The sequence below is a fragment of the Aethalodelphis obliquidens genome, unplaced genomic scaffold, assembly GCF_003676395.1.
Source record: "Aethalodelphis obliquidens isolate GAN/ISIS:26980383/991018 unplaced genomic scaffold, ASM367639v1 scaffold86, whole genome shotgun sequence".
Classification (NCBI taxonomy): Eukaryota; Metazoa; Chordata; class Mammalia; order Artiodactyla; family Delphinidae; genus Aethalodelphis; species Aethalodelphis obliquidens.
Genome location: NW_020838030.1, coordinates 883,972 through 899,920, shown reverse-complemented (window position 1 = coordinate 899,920; position 15,949 = coordinate 883,972).

Genomic DNA, 15,949 nt, shown 5'->3' with positions numbered 1-15,949 from the left:
CATGTAAAGAATGAGCACAAGAAGTCTCTTTTTAATGTCAGGTAATATAGACATAGAGTCAAAGCATTTACTTTTTAAAGACTGGGATACAATACATAAAAAATAATTTAACATCTTCACCATTTTAAAATGTACAGTATAGAGGCATTAAGTACATTCACACTGTTGTGCAACCATAAGCACCATGCAGCTCCAGAACTCTTTGCACTTTAAATAACTGAAGCTCTGTCCCCGTTAAACACAACTCCCCAATCCTCTCCTCCAGCCCCTGGCAACCACCACCTACCTTCTGTCTCTATGAATCTCACTATATTAGGATCTCATATAAGAGGAATCATTCAGTATTTGTCATTTTGTGACTGGCTGATTTCACTGAGCACACTGTCCTCAAGGCTTATCCTCATGATTCAGAATTCCCTTCTGACTCTCAGAGGCCCCTTCTCTTTTTCCCTCTTTGCCAGAACAACATGGTTTCTGTTATTACTTCACGAGAGAAAATAAACGGGAAACCCACCCTCATGCAGGATGCATCTCCAATGGGCTCCCTCCACAGCTGGCCTGCTTTTGTTTACTTTTCAGAGCCCTCAGATAGCTGTCTTTTATATTTTGCCCAAAGATTTTATGTGTAATTGGCAAGAGCAATGGGTTTTACCATAGCAGAATTGAAACTTTTCCATTGTATTTTCATTTCAATTTTTTAATTTTTCATTTTACTTCTAGAATTTTCATATGGATCTGATAGTGAGGAAAGTTTTCCTTCTTGTTAGTTTGGACTTCAAATTAACAAATGTGTGTGATAAAGAATATATGTTCTCTAGTTGTTAGTCCTCAAGAGCAAGAAAGAAGCAAATAACAATCCATTCATAAAATATTCTCCACAGTAAAGTCAGCTATATATCAGTGAAAAATCTAAACTTTCAATACATTGAAAAATCAAATTTCCGTTGAAATTAAAGAGGAAAGAACTCCAAAAGTCCAGATCCTGTAATTACCACATATGTAAGATAAGCATGAAAAACATTAAAGAAATAAATATGGGAATTAAAACATAAGCAAAGATCTAAAGACTTTAATAATAAACCAGATATATATGTATGAGGACAAGGTTTCCATTTCTTTTCTCTCATGGATTTTTTTCACCCATGAATTGGCCTGGCAGTAGTAACAGAAACCATATCCGCCTGGCCGGAGGATACAGAAGAGGTGCCTTTGAGGGCCAGAGAGTGTGGGAGGGAATTCCAGAGGGGAAAACCTGCAAAGGGGTCCTAATCCATCTATGTCCCTGCAGGTGTCTCAGCCTAATCTCTGAACACATATGGCTCACACCCGAAGCAACAGAGCTGTTTGATCCAACACACAGAAGCTGAACTAGACACACAGGCTGAACCAAACCAGGCTGATTGCCTTCTACAGCAAAACAAAACCTCAAGAGGTAGGGAACAGGACTGAGAACATAACATTCAAAAAGTTTAAATATAATTAAAAATAACTTAATATATAAAGAATCAGGAAAATGTGACCAATTTTAAGGGATAAACATCATCAACAGATACCAAACCTATACCATACAGACGTTGAAAATATTAGACATTTGTTATCAGGTCAGACTTCAAAAATGGATTTAATGAAAAGCACAAAATCACAGAAAGAAGTCCAATTCACGATCTTAGCACAAGATTTTTGGTAGAGGGAGAAAGACTTCATTTTGTGAATTAAGGCTCAAATTCAATGCTCTTTCTCTCTATACCTAATGAAATATTACTGAATTACCATGTAGGTGGGAGACTCTACAATGCACTTATGACCCATATCTCAACATCTTTGTATCATGATACATTTTATAATCATTGAAATGACATAGTTTAATTGGGAATTTTTTTTAAAAGTCTTAATGGTACATAAAATAGTGTTACATTTTATAATTTGTAGCAATTCTGATTTGATAATATGTGGTGCATGACCCTCATAAAAATGTCTTTCTTAATTTGTTGTTTAAAAGAAAAGTAAGATATTAAGAAAATAGTAACTGTTAGTTATATCCTATTATATTCCTATTCCATTCGAATGTATGGAATTTTTACTCTGCTACCTGAATTATTTAACACGGAAAAAATTACAAACTTATACTGAAGACTTATGGTCTTATAAGTTTTTATCTTTAGTTTGGTATCAAATAATATCAATTTTTGAATATGTTTATATGAGTTTCACATTTTCCAAATTAATAAAAAAATTGGGTTTGCTTTCAAGAAAAATTTAGTGATGTACAAAGAGGTTTCATTTCCAGATGATTTTCCCAGATTGGTTTTCCACCTACATATGTCTCACGTATTTTTTATTCACATGTATGAGTTCTTGCATGGTAAGGAACTCAGGAACTTTCACACATTCTGATGAATTTACTACATTAGTAAGAGCAGTGTAAATTGGTGCAGCCACTATGGAAAACAGTATGGAGGTTCCTCAAAAAATTAAAAATAGAACTACCAGATGATCCAGCAATTCCACTTCTGGGTATTCATCCAAAGAAAACAAAAACACTAATTTGAAAAGACATCTGTACCCCTATGTCAACTGCAGCATTATTTATAATAGCCAAGATATGGAAAAAACCTGTATCCATCGATGGATGAATGGATTTTTAAAATGTGATATATATATGAAATATATATATAATGAAATATTATTCAGCCATAAAAAGGAACGAAATCTTGTAATTTGTGACATGGATGGACCTTAACAGCATTACGCTAAGTGAAATAAGACAGAGAAGGACTATAAAAATACTATATGATCTTGGGCTTCCCTGGTGGCGCAGTGGTTGAGAATCCTCCTGCCAATGTAGGGGACACGGGTTCGAGCCCTGGTCCAGGAAGATCCCACATGCCGTGGAGCAACTAAGCCCACGCACTACAACTACTGAGCCTGCGCTCTAGAGCTCGCGAGCCACAACTACTGAGCCCGCGTCCCACAACTACTGAAGCTTGTGCGCCTAGAGCCCATGCTCCGCAACAAGAGAAGCCACGGCAATGAGAAGCCTGCACACCGCAACGAAGAGTAGCCCCCGCTCGCTGCAACTAGAGAAAGCCCGTGCGCAGCAATGAAGACCCAATGCAGCCAAAAATAAAAAATTAATTAATTTTAAAAATTTCTATATGATCTCACTTGTATGTGGAATCTAAAAAAAAAAGAACAACAAAACAGACAAACAGAAACCAAGACCTCAGCTTACAGAAACAGAGAACAGATTGGTGATTACCTGAAGCAAGGGGGGGGGGGCAAAAATGGGTGAAGGCCTCCCTACATTTATTACACTTATAGGATTCTTTCCGCTATTAATCTCTTGAGGTCTTACGAGGTTTGTTATGACTGCAGGTTTTCCCACACTGATTACATCCCAAAAGTTTTCCTGCTGCACAGGTTCAGCTATTGTAGAATACTTTCCCTCACTCATTATGTCCATGGGAGTTCACGCTAGCACAGTTTCTCTCAACTTTGCCTAAACTACATTAGAAATGCCCTCAAACAACTATGGGATATTTTTCTTAGAGGAATAAACTCTGAGCTTACATGAAATTGGCTTCCAATTTTACTACATTCGTTTCCTTCCTCCACCACAGTCAATGCTTTACTGAAAATGAATGTAACTGGTTGACATCTCCTTTTTAAATAAATAACACAAATAACTATTCTTTGTGAATATTCCTATAATCTACCTAGGTGTATCCTTGGTCAGAAGTGTCCTGTTGTGTGTATGACAGTCTGGTTTCATGTCTACTTTTCCAGAACCAAAGAAAGCTCAAGTGCAAATACTCCCTTCCCTATCTGAAAAAATACCTGACAAAAGACAATCGGTACAAAAAATTTTTGGACAATTTGGGGAGGAGAACATATGAATTACTTCACATATGAACTTATATTATGCAGAAAACCCATAAAGTACACACAAGAAGTAAGCAGAAAAGAGCAAAAGAGAAAATGCACAGATTGGAGAGTTACTAGAAACTAAGGAGCTAGGAAGACATCAGGGGGATGACATAGTAAGTGCCCCCAACATACCCTGCTTCATAAAAGTGATGACAACACCAGCAAAAATAGTCAAAATCAACTCTTTCAGAACTCTTGACATTTCAAGGCTTGTAACAATCAGGAGAGCATTTATTCAAGGAAGGTAAGAACAGCCAGCTCTGTGGCATTTAAATTGCTCTAGGGCTTCCCTGGTGGCGCAGTGGTTAAGAATACACCTGCCAATGCAGGAGACATGGGTTCGAGCCCTGGTCTGGGAAGATCCCACACGTCACGGAGCAACTAAGCCCGTGAGCCACAACTACTGAGCTTGTGTGCCACAACTACTGAAGCCCACACGCCTAGAGCCTGTGCTTTGCAACAAGAGAAGCCACCGCAATGAGAAGCCCGTGCACCGCAACAGAGTAGCCCCCACTCGCCGCAACTAGAGAAAGCCCGCGCACAGCAACGAAGATCCAACGCAGCCAAAAATAAAAACAAACAAATAAATAAATAGCTCTATTTATACTCCCTTTACTCCACCTGTGGGTATCTTTGAAAATCAAGAGCCAGCAATCAGGGTGAAAATCTACAGTCCAGCAGCCACTGAAGGGGAAGGACTGGGCTGGAACACATTCAAAGCCCCGTTCCAAGAGAACTGTTATTATTTCACCTGTCTGGAAGTTCCCGAGATAACCCCACTCAAGGGCCTTCTCTTATTTTACCTTACTCAGAATCACCCACTGTGAAAAGCATTTTCTCCAGGTGCATCTGTCAAAAAAAATCAGCAGCAATTGAGCTAGCTGAGATGATGATAACAGGGTAAAAAACAAGCTAACCAAAAACCTTTAAAAAGTAAAATCTGGAGAATGAGGTGTCCCTAGGGGGCTTTGAATTCCTGGGGGATATAAAAGCCCACAAGCACACATACAGTAGTGAGCGTACTCAGGGCTGTAGGCATGCTAGAAAAGGCATTTTGCACAAGCAGGAAGCAAAGACTACAACTTATAAACTGCCTCACCACGTTGAAGGCATGTCCCAACACACAGAGTGCGTCTAAACTACAAGACGTATTAGCTCCATGTTTTTAAGCAAATCTCTCTCCAGTTATGAACTGACCAATATGCTAACACAGCAGAGATTTCAGTGGCCACAAAAGAGAAAAAAACCCGCAGATTTTACAAAATTACATGAATTCCACAGCTCCAAGATCAACAATGTTAACACCCTGGGCAGGTACCCTTTTATCTCATTCTCCTTAATCAGAAAAATATCACGTGTTGCCTTCATGTCCTCTACCCACATTCTGCCATCAACTCACCCAACTGGCTTCTGCTCCCAACACCTGAAGGACACTGGTTCCATCGAGAGCATCCGTAACCTCGTTGGTGCCAAATCTAATGGTCTCCTCTCGATCTCCTTCTGCTCGCTCCCAGTGGTGCTTGGCTTGAGGCGGCCCCACCTGTCTTCCTGAAATCATCTCCTCTGAAATCCATGTCATTACGCTTACCTGGTGTGCCATCTACTGACCGAACGTCCGTTCTCTGTCTCTTTCAGAGACTTCTCTGTCTCTAAGTGTCCTGTGCCCCAGGACTCAGGGCGAGGCTCCCCAAGCTTCTCTAATTGGTCACCCTGTCTTGACCCTTGAACAATGCAGGGAGTTAGGGGTACCGACCATCCACATAGTCGAAAATCCACATGTAATTTAATAGTCGGCCCTCCCTATAAGTGGTTCCTCCCTATTCGACATTCAGCCTCTGGGGATTCAACCAACCAGGGATCATGCAGTACTGCAGAATTTACTATGAAAACAATCCAAGTAGAAGTGGACCCATACAGTTCAAACCTGTGTTGTTCAAGGGTCAACTGTAAATACTATCCGATGCCCGTGACTTCCTGCCGCCCCGCTGACCTGCAGTCCTCGCCGCATGGATATCTAATAGTATCTCAAACTTAACAGTGCAAACACAGAACTCTCCAACCCCAGGAAAAACCAATAATATTTTTCCTGCCCCAAGTCTCCTCCCCTCTCTGTCCAGTATCAGGTGGCATGAACCACCTGTGTTGCCCAAACCAAAAACTCAGGAATCAACTTTAGTTTCTCTTATCCCTTATTGGTCACATCCATCTCTCAGCAAACCCTGCCTAATCTAGAGCCAAAATAATCTGTATCCCAGATCCAATCACTCTCATTCTTCTCTCAGCTAGTCATGCCGTCACAGAATACAATATGTATTCTATTGATACCCGGGACTCTTCTGGCGAGATCTGCTGGATGCTCACAAATCCCCCCCTCCGCCCAGATTTCATTCCCAGTCTCTCTTGCTATTACTTTAGACCATAGGACTGAGTTCAGGCTGCTGGAATCTGGGGAAGGAAGTGGCGTCAACTGCCTCCAGCCTGGCCCCTAAAATGTCCCCCTCAATCTTCCTTCCACAGGACAATTTCTCTTTGGAGAAAAACCACCTAAAAAAGGATGGCATGTTTCCTCATGAGCTGGCAGCAGAGGCTAGGTCAGGACCACTTCTGAATTTCGGATGAAATTCCATTTTGTGGTCCCTCCTAAGATAGGGAGGGGCCTGCATGTTCACACATTTGAAATGAAAGAAATTTTGGTGAGAAAGCAGCGCAAGTAATATCTGCTTTTGACCTAATCCTAGCGTGGGTGGAAGGTAAATGCGATCGGGGGATGGAGGGGAATCCTTCTGATTGAACTGTTTCCTGGCTTATGAAAAACAGAGCCGGACAAAGAGAAGGGAACGTCCCCAACCTTGGCCCAAGTTCCCTAAATCATCCTGGCGACGGAAGTTGCGGGAAGAGGCTGTGAGTTCGGACTTTGGGCCAGGTTCTGAGTACAATTACATGGCTCGCTCTCCGAGGGCTTTGTGATGGTACTGAAACAGTGCGGGCAGGTAAGCTGTATAATACTCCCATCTCTGTTTACCTCTGGAAAATTAATTAGATACATAAAATTCATTGACAGCTGTGCTAAAAATATATAAGCTGCTAATAAAACAAGTTTTAAGTGGCTTCCTAAAAGGTCCAACAACCAAGCCAGTTTCCAGGAAGCCCATGCTCAACGGCCACTAGAGAAAGCCTTGAGTACAGTTCTGGCGCCATCTCGTGTCAGTATTGAGCTCAGCACTTCTAAACAAGAAAAAACAACCAACCAACCAACCCAGAGCAAAGGGATGTAGCGAAGCGTTCCTTAAATTTCGGGGAGAGAAAGGAGGTGCCACCGGAGAGGTAGGCTGGGGGAGCCCTGAGGGAGGCCTTTATCTCATAGCACTGAAGGGCTCTTAGTACCTAAGTGACATGATCAGATGTGTGTTTCAGAACAATTCAGCTGTAGGAATACAGGCTGGGACTGCGAGAAGGGATCAGATGCCTACGGGGACAGCGTATCCAAGACTATGCTTCCGCCTGAATTTGGGGGCCAGACCACAGGAATAGTTGCCTCCTACCAGGATACAAGCAGGGATTACTGACTTGTTTGTTCGCGTCTGTGTCCTCACTGCTTAGAACAGTGCCTGGTACATATGAGTTTTTATTAAAAATCAAAAGGGGTGGTATTTTACTATATAAAAGACCACAGGATAATACTGTCAAAATCCTGATCCCCTACCCCAACCATCCCCAAATCTGCTTTCTGAAAATTCCGAAGTTAGCTCCGGGCTGCACACCAGCCTGAGAGGCAGGGGTGTCTCCCCACCTTGCAGGCGAAAACTGAGGCTCGGGGCGGTTGCCCACACCTGGGACTCTTTCACCGCCCAGACCCCAGGGAGCGCCTCCTGCTTCACGTCAAGACGCCGGCCTTTGGGCGCAGCCCAGGCTCAGCTGGTGTCGGCTGTGTCCCACTCCCCGCTCCGGACCGGGGACAGTACCCACCGCACGACGAGGCGAGGACACGCTCTCCGAACAACGTGACGGAGAATTTCTGCCCCAGAGAAGCAGAGTCTTTTAAGCGACATCCCCCAGAACCCTTCCCAGGTTAACTGGACCCGAGGGACCCCACCGAGAGAGGTGACAGCCAGTCCCACCAGAAAATGCAAAAGGTCTACAACATCCCCTGAGTCGGAGACAGGCTGAGCCCCCAGCGGCTTCCGCCCCCCTCCACGGCCTCAGGTGTGCAAACGGGGAAACAAGGGCCTCCACAGGAGAAGACTCCTCTGACGTTACCTCGCGGGCTTGGTGAACGAAGTGCCCTGCTTTCCCTGTTTAGCCTGAAAAGACGGGGTCTAAATGCGAAGGATCACAGGACTTCCAGAGCTGCCTCACCTCTACCAACTCCCACCGCCTCCACTAGGCGGGACTCTCTCAGCCTCCTGGAGGTCACCAGCGCTGCTCCGCGGGACTCGGCCCCACTCGGCCCCGCTCGGCCCCGCTCGGCCCCGCTCGCCTCCTCTCGGCTCCACTCGGCCCTGCTCGGCTCCGCCCGACAGGCTCCGTCCACGTGCTCGGCCTAGCTCGGCCCACGTGCTCGGCCCACGTGCTCTGCTGCTCTCCAACTGTAGAACAAATTCGAATGGCACGCTTGCCGCGTTGGGCCTTACGGTCGTGGCTGGGTCCGGCTCGGCTCTCTTCGGCCCCCCTCGGGTTGTGTCCTGCACAGCCGCTTCCACCCGCAGCCTCGCCCCCTTCTCCAGTCACCTGAGAAGACCCCCGGCACCTTCCCACCAGTCACCGACCCGGCCGCTCTGGGGGAGCCTGTCGCACACGACCTGCAGGGTTCCCCCGGGTTTCCATCGTCGCTGAGGCCGCGCGGGCTGAGGGGTGGCCCTGGGTTGTGGACCATCGCGGACTCGACCCACATGGCAACTGGATGACCCTGGGGCCTCTGAATCTCCGTCTCTCCTTATGCAAAATGAAGCTGCTGATAACCCCGCTCTCCTGGGGCTCGTGGCGGGGCTCGTGGCGGAGCTGGTGAGCAGTGAGTGCGTGTTGCGCGCTGTCGGTGCGCCAGGCCGAGGGTGGACGCAGGGGAGAGCCTGGGACAAGAGAGCGAGAGGCCTGGCCCTGAATGCGGAGAGGCGCACGGACACCTGGCCCTCTCTGCCTGTCCATAGCTGTGTGGCTTCGAGCACGTTGCTCAGACGCACTGAGCCCAGTTTCCTCTCAGTAAAGGCCTAACTCCTGGGCAAGTAAAAACTATCTGTGCGCGCCCTGCTTCCAGCCCCAGACATCGCAGAATGAGGCTGCACAGGTGTCAATCCCATTCGTCGTCCTTCAGAAGGTTGGGTTGAGGGAAGGACAGCCTCTTACAATGACTTCACTGTGACTGAGGTTCACCCACAAACCTTTAATAGCCTGGAACTCAATATTGGGGAGACAGGGCCACAGTTGGGTACTTGAATTGCAAGCTGCAGAAACTGACCTTAGGAATTTACATGAAAACAATTGTTGAACGGATAGTCAAGAGATAAGGAATTAAGGGAGGCCTGAAGACAAGAGTCAACAAGGCAGCAGCTGGGCTGCCCCAGGTGGTCTCAGTACCCGAAACCTCTGAACAGTCACCCCTGGACACTGGGCTGCCACTGCTCAGACTATGTGTCCAGAGAGAGGATCTGATTAATGTGGTGTCAGGAAATTCTTCACACTGGAGTAGCTTTTGAAGGATAATAGAAATTTGCCAAAGGGAGAGGGAAGGCCTTCCAGGTAGGAGAAGCAGGTCCAGGGCATGTCCATGAGAGGGCAGGGGTCTTGGGGCCATCGCAGAATTCTGCTTGCCACACTACGCCAGATACTTTCCTGGCCCTCTTGTTCAGTGCTCACAAAGCCCCACAAAAATAGGTGCTATTAATTTTGGGGAAAAAAATGATTTTATTTTCTCTATAAAATTGCTAAATGCTTTCAAGCTTTACAGGAAAATACTGCAAAAATGGGGGGGTGGAGAATCACTGTGAATATTAGTACCCCAAATATCCAGTATTAATATTAGCAGCATCATTCCAGATATCTTTCTAGGCATGTATATGACAGGAGGCAAGGAGGAGAGAAGAAAGGAGGAAGGTTGTGTGGAAGGAAGGGAGGGAGGGTAAAAGGAAGCAAGGAAAAGAAAGAATTCTATAAAGTGGGATCACACTCTATTTGCTAAATTTTAAAATACATGGAGCTTATTTATACTTGAATTTAACAAAATAAAAAAATTTAAATGAAATTTAAAAGCAGTTGCTAATTTTACTTATTGTTACCATGACATATTATTTCCTACAAGACTCCCCCAAGATTATGAAGAACATTAAGAGGTTGGGGGTCATTTATTTTCTTAAATTACATGTTTCACTCTTGGCTCGATTTTTCCCTACTGTGGAGGATGAGAAAAGTAAGTCCCTCACACTCTCTTCCGTGCCCACGCCCAACATTCTGCCGTTGGGCTATTGTTTTCATAATGCCAAGGTCTTCAATATCTACATTTACTCTGCCACCTCCCTTCCCTGGGATGTTTAGTCCTAGTTCTGGGTTTATTTGGAAGCATTACTCACCTCTATCCCTGTTACCTTGGCTTTTCCCTCTCTGAGTTCCGTGTTTAGATTTATCTCTTGGTGGCCATAGCCTCAGTTGACAAATGTGAACATCGCGATTTGTTCAAAGACACCTTGCCCATGCAGATCAGTGCAGGAGTCAATCCAGTGCAGGCTTCAAGAGTCTGAGCTAGATTTTCCTGACTCCAGAGACTGCTCAGGAGATGGGAGCTTTTGGTATGAGGTTGGCCTCTGGGGAATGAGACAGTCACTCTCTCTTCCTGAACCTTCTGGGAGGCCAGAGGAGTCTGGACAGGACACAGGGCTAACTCTGCCCAAGAGGTCAGATTTGAGGCAGGGCAGGTTTCCTAACCCAGCCCCAGGCGTCTGAGGAGGGAATTAGTGACACCGGCTGCTGAGCTTCTTGTCCTATATTTATCTGGAGGCTGAGGACTGTGGACAGAAAGTAGGACAATGAGGAAGTTCAAAGCATCTGTTTTCCTTCTACTAGAAACAAAAATTCCCAACCAGGGGTCTAAACAATGACAAGTTTCTTTCACTTGGCGGGGGGGAAAATAAAGCCCAGAGGTGGGCAGTCTGGGCTGCTGTGGCAGCTCGGCCATGTCCCCAGATCCTCCTTGTTTCCCATTCTGGCCTCCTTCTCAAGATGGTGGCCAGAGGTCGGGGAGGAAGGGGAAACCCCAGGGACTAGGAGCCCCGAGACTTGCACCTGAGTCTCATTGGCCAGAGCAGAGGCCTGCAGAGGATGCTGGGAAATGTAGGTTTTTAGGTCAAAAGACAGAAGCTTTATCTTCATGATAACTGATATTTCATCATCACTTTTTAATATACAGTGACGACAACAGCTGCATTTATTCACTCACAGATGTTTGTTTGAAGTGCCAGCCGTGGGTCAGGCACAGAGCCAGCTGTTGGGTATATAGTGGTGACTAGACCAGGGTCTGTCCTCACACGGGTCACTTGGGGGCTATGTGCCGAGCACCTGATAGTGATTCCTCCCTTTAATTCTCCCAACAGCACTGGGAAGTAAGCGCTATTTTCCCCATCTTATGGACAAGTAAACGGAGTCTCTGAGAAGCTAACGATCTATTCAAGGCTTATATAAGAGAGTCAGAATTCAAACCCATGTTGGTTTACTTTAAAACTTCGACTCTTTACAATTTTTCCACTCTTTGCTGTGCCCAGTGCCTGGGACCTGCCCCTTAGAAATGCTGACTTAATTGGTTGGAGGGGTAGAGCCTGGGCATCTGTGTACTTGTATTACCTTATTTAGCCCTCACAGCAACTGGAGATGGTATTTTTCTCTCTGTTTAAAATTGGGGAAACTAAGATCCAGAGAGGTAGACTCACTTGCCCAAAGTCACACAGCAAGTTCACGGTGGAACTGGGATGTGTATCCACATCTCTTTACCTTCTCCAAAGAGCTGTCCTTGGCTCCAGAAGAAGATCGCTTCCATAAAGTTGGGGGGTACACTGGCCAACCCCTCTGCCCCAGCCAGCCCAGAAACCTCCCTGGGAATGTGTGTGCCCGAGGGGCAGGGCACCACGTGGCAGCCGGGTGATAAAGGGCCGGGCCAGGCCAGGATGTGCAGCGGAAGCCCAGCCCGCTGAAGGCAGAGGTGTGGCTGGGCCCAGGTCGGGGCAGGACATGGGGATGCACTTTTTCCCCAGCACAACAAGCTGTGGGTTTCCTCCTCCCCAGCTGAGCCCTGCCTGATATGTCAGGCCCAGAATGGGTCCCTAGCGAGGGACTGGAGGGCTGGCAGGCGGGCAGGGGCCCAGGGCCAGTCCCCGGAGGAAGTCACGTGGTGGGGGTCACAGGCCTGACCCAGGAACGGTGGAGGGAGGGAGATATTTCAGGCCTGAGAGGAAGGGCCCAGCCCACGAGATGAATCACCAGGGACAGATTATCCTGAGGAAGACCTTGGGGGTGGAATTGTGATAAGCACCCTCCTCCCAAGGTGACCAGAGCCCACGTCAGTGATCAGTGAGGCCACGTGTGGCTCGAGCACTCAGCTGTGTCTAAGAATAGTTCCAGGTGCTTTCCAGAAGAGGCTTTTTGGTGACCTTACGTCATGAGGATGAACACCTCCACGTTCGAGATGAGGGAAAAAAAAAGAACAGAGACTTGGGGATAAGTCACTCGTTCAAGGTCACACGGGCAGAGGTGGGATCTGAAGTGGGAGTCCGCCTATCTGTTGCCGCCAGCTCCTCCCAAAGCAGGGAGCTCCTGCCCTCCTGTTCCCGCAGCTCCCGGCCTGGATGTGAAGTCTCACAAATAAAACCACAGGCTCTCGACTCCTCATGGCAAACCAGGCCTCGAGTCTTATGCTTGCTTCTAGAAGAGGCACTAGACTTGTCCAAACCCCTTGATGTCCAAATGGGAAGGGTGGAGTCCAGAGGGGGCAAAGGGGATTTTGATGCCACTGAACTCCAAGCTCCCCATTCCCCCACCCACACTATAGTTAGTGTAAAATGGCTCATAATGACTCTAAGCCCAAAGTTCAGTGGAAAATCCCATGTGGTGGCTCACCTACGAGCTCATAAACCATGACGGTCCTTGGAAACCAACAGGGACACTGTTTCTCGAATTTGAGAAAGCTGTCTGTGTGCTCCTCCCCTGCACCAAATGGTGGTTTGACCAATTTTTATTACAGGCATACCTCGTTTTATTATGCTTTGCAGATATTGTTTTTGTTTTGTTTTTACAAATTGAAGGTCTGTGGCAACCATGCGTTGAGCAAATCTGTCAGTGCCAATGTTCCAACAACGTTTGCTCACTTTGTGTCTCTGTGCTACATTTTGGTAATTCTCGAAATATTTCAACTTTATTATTATATTTGTTAAGGTAATCTGCAGTGCGTGATCATCGGTGTTATGGTTGCAAAAAGATCATGACTCACTGAAGTGTCGGTTAATGGTTAGCATTTTTCAGCAGTAAAGTATTTTTAAATTAAGGTGTGTACTTTTTTTAGACATAATGCTATTGCACACTTAACAGACTATAGTATAGTGTAACCGTAGCTTTTATATGCGCTGGGAAACAAAAAAATTCTTGTGACTCGCTTTATTGTGATATTTGCGTTACTGTCTGGATTTTCAGTGGTGTGGAACCGAACCCACAGTAACTCAGAAGTCTACCTGTATTCCATTGTTTAATATACACTATCATAAAACTAAGTACAGGCTCTTCTAAAATCAGCAAGTTCCAGATTAAATATAGACAACTACAATCAACACAGAGACAAACTCAAGCAGGGAACTCAGCGGAGGGTGGCCCTCAGTCAGAAAGCTGTCATCCCGATAGTCCAAGGTACGTGGATGTTAGATTCCCATTGAATTGAAACGACAATTTAAAAATTCTCACTCTTGGAGCCTTGAGCCTGTCTCTGGAAAACTAAGGGTCTGCAGAAGTCCCTTTTGGGGAGATGCAGACTTAGGGCAGCCACGCCTGGCCCCACGTCTGAGCTGGAGAAATCAAGGCCCAGAGAAGGTGGGGACCCACTCTTCCCTTCTCTGATCCCTCTGACGCCCATCAGATGCTTTCCCGTTGGTTTGACGAAGAACTGTGAACCTGCCACTGCTGTCCTCGAATGCCAGGGGCTCACCTGAAGTAAAGTAAGCTGCGCTCCCTGAGAGAGGTCTGAGCACAGTGGCCACCACTCAGCAGGGATGGCACTGAGGGAGGATGGGCGCTGCGTTAGGACTGGGCGCACCAGGGTTCCCCGAAGGCCTAGCTCCCCAGACGTGGCTGGCACCTGGGGAGCTGGTTAGAACCAGAGAGGTGACAACCTCCTTCAGGAAGTCCAGGAGGGGGACCTGGGCATCTTTTTATTTTTGTAACTGATTTATCCTGATGCCACGGAAGTTTGAGAAATACTGACTTAGATGACCGTTAAGATTCCTGAAGGTCCTTAAGGGCTGGATTCCAATATACATGTTACCACCAAAATCCTCATCACCTTCTTCACCTGCACTGTTATCACCATCATCATCATCAAGTAGCTATCGTATGTCTCATGCATGGTATATAACAGACACTCTGCTAAATGCTTCACACATACGACAGCATGGAATTCATGAGGTAGCCTTATTATAATCATCCCAGTTTACGGAGGAGGAAGCCGAGGCTGAGGGAGGTTAATCACTTTGCTAAGGTCACACAGCAAGTGGCTGAGCCAGGACTCAAGGCTGGACCTGCTGCCCCAACGCCCTCAGCAGCGTTTCACATCTGACCCTGCCTCAAGCTGGCCGTGTGTCTTCGGAGCCTCCTGTAGCGGCTTCAGTATTCAGTCTCCTCAAGTATGGAATGGACAGTCTCTTGCATCCTTTGTGCTCCACGATCTCTGTCCCAAATCTGCAAACAGGCCTTTTGGGTTTTCTGCCTAGGTGGGCAGTCAACAGGACTTTGGCAGCAGGAGTGAGGCGCTGCTTTTCCAGGCCTGATGCCCACGTTCCAACTCCTCCTGGTCAGGATGCTTCTGCCCTACCGTCCTGGCCCCCTGTGTTCAGCACTCAATCACTCACCGGAGAGTGGGAGGGCTGGGATGTGGATGAAAACAGCGTGGAGGCCTCCATTCCTGGTAGGGGTGGGGAGATGGGAAGGGGGAGACAGAAAGGGAATTGACAGTTAACTATTAAGCACTGACTGTGTGCCGGGCACCCAGCTAGGTGCTGGGCAAGGGACTTAGCCACTCAGCAGCTCAGTTTTCTCTTCTGGAAAATGAGGGTGTTATAAGGAGTAAATGAGACCCTCTCAATTACTAATTTTCCAGTGATCCTCCACTGAGGTCTGACCACGTGCCAGCCATCGTTCTGGGAAATGCAGCAGTGAAGTGACAAATACGCCTACCTCACAGGGCCAGTAGTGCAGGGGAAAACAGACACAAATAAGTCAACAGATAAACATACCACGTAAAGTTGGGGGTGGTGACAATGAATGCTAGGAAGAGAAGTAAAGCCAGGATAAGAGTGTCTAGAAAGTGCCGCGAGGGGCAGGGTGGATGCTCGGGGACTAGTGGATGGAGTGACCACTGATAAACTATCTGGGAGAAGAGTGCTTCCAGGGGGCAAAGACACAGAAAGGGTCCACTGGGAGGGCCTGGCACATAGCAGGGGCTCAGTAAACCGTGCTGGCCTAGCTCTGAGGGAGGGGCGGCTCCTTTTTGTACCAGATGGCCCATCTCTGTTGCTGCCGCTCCCAGCCGTGGGAGTGTGGCCTGCAGGCCCCCTTCTCGCCCCATGTGCTCCCGTCCTGGGAGAGAGGACCTGGGGGGGAATCCACAGCCCTGAGACAGGAGAAGAGCTTCCATGGGAGGGGCTGCACCACACCCACCGGTCTGACCCATAGCGGGGGCTCCCCCAGCGGAGACTGCTGTGTCAGTCCCAAGGGGGCCAGGTGCCGGGCAGCCACAAACTAATGGAGGCTCGCTTGCTTGGAAAACCCATATGGGACTGTCACT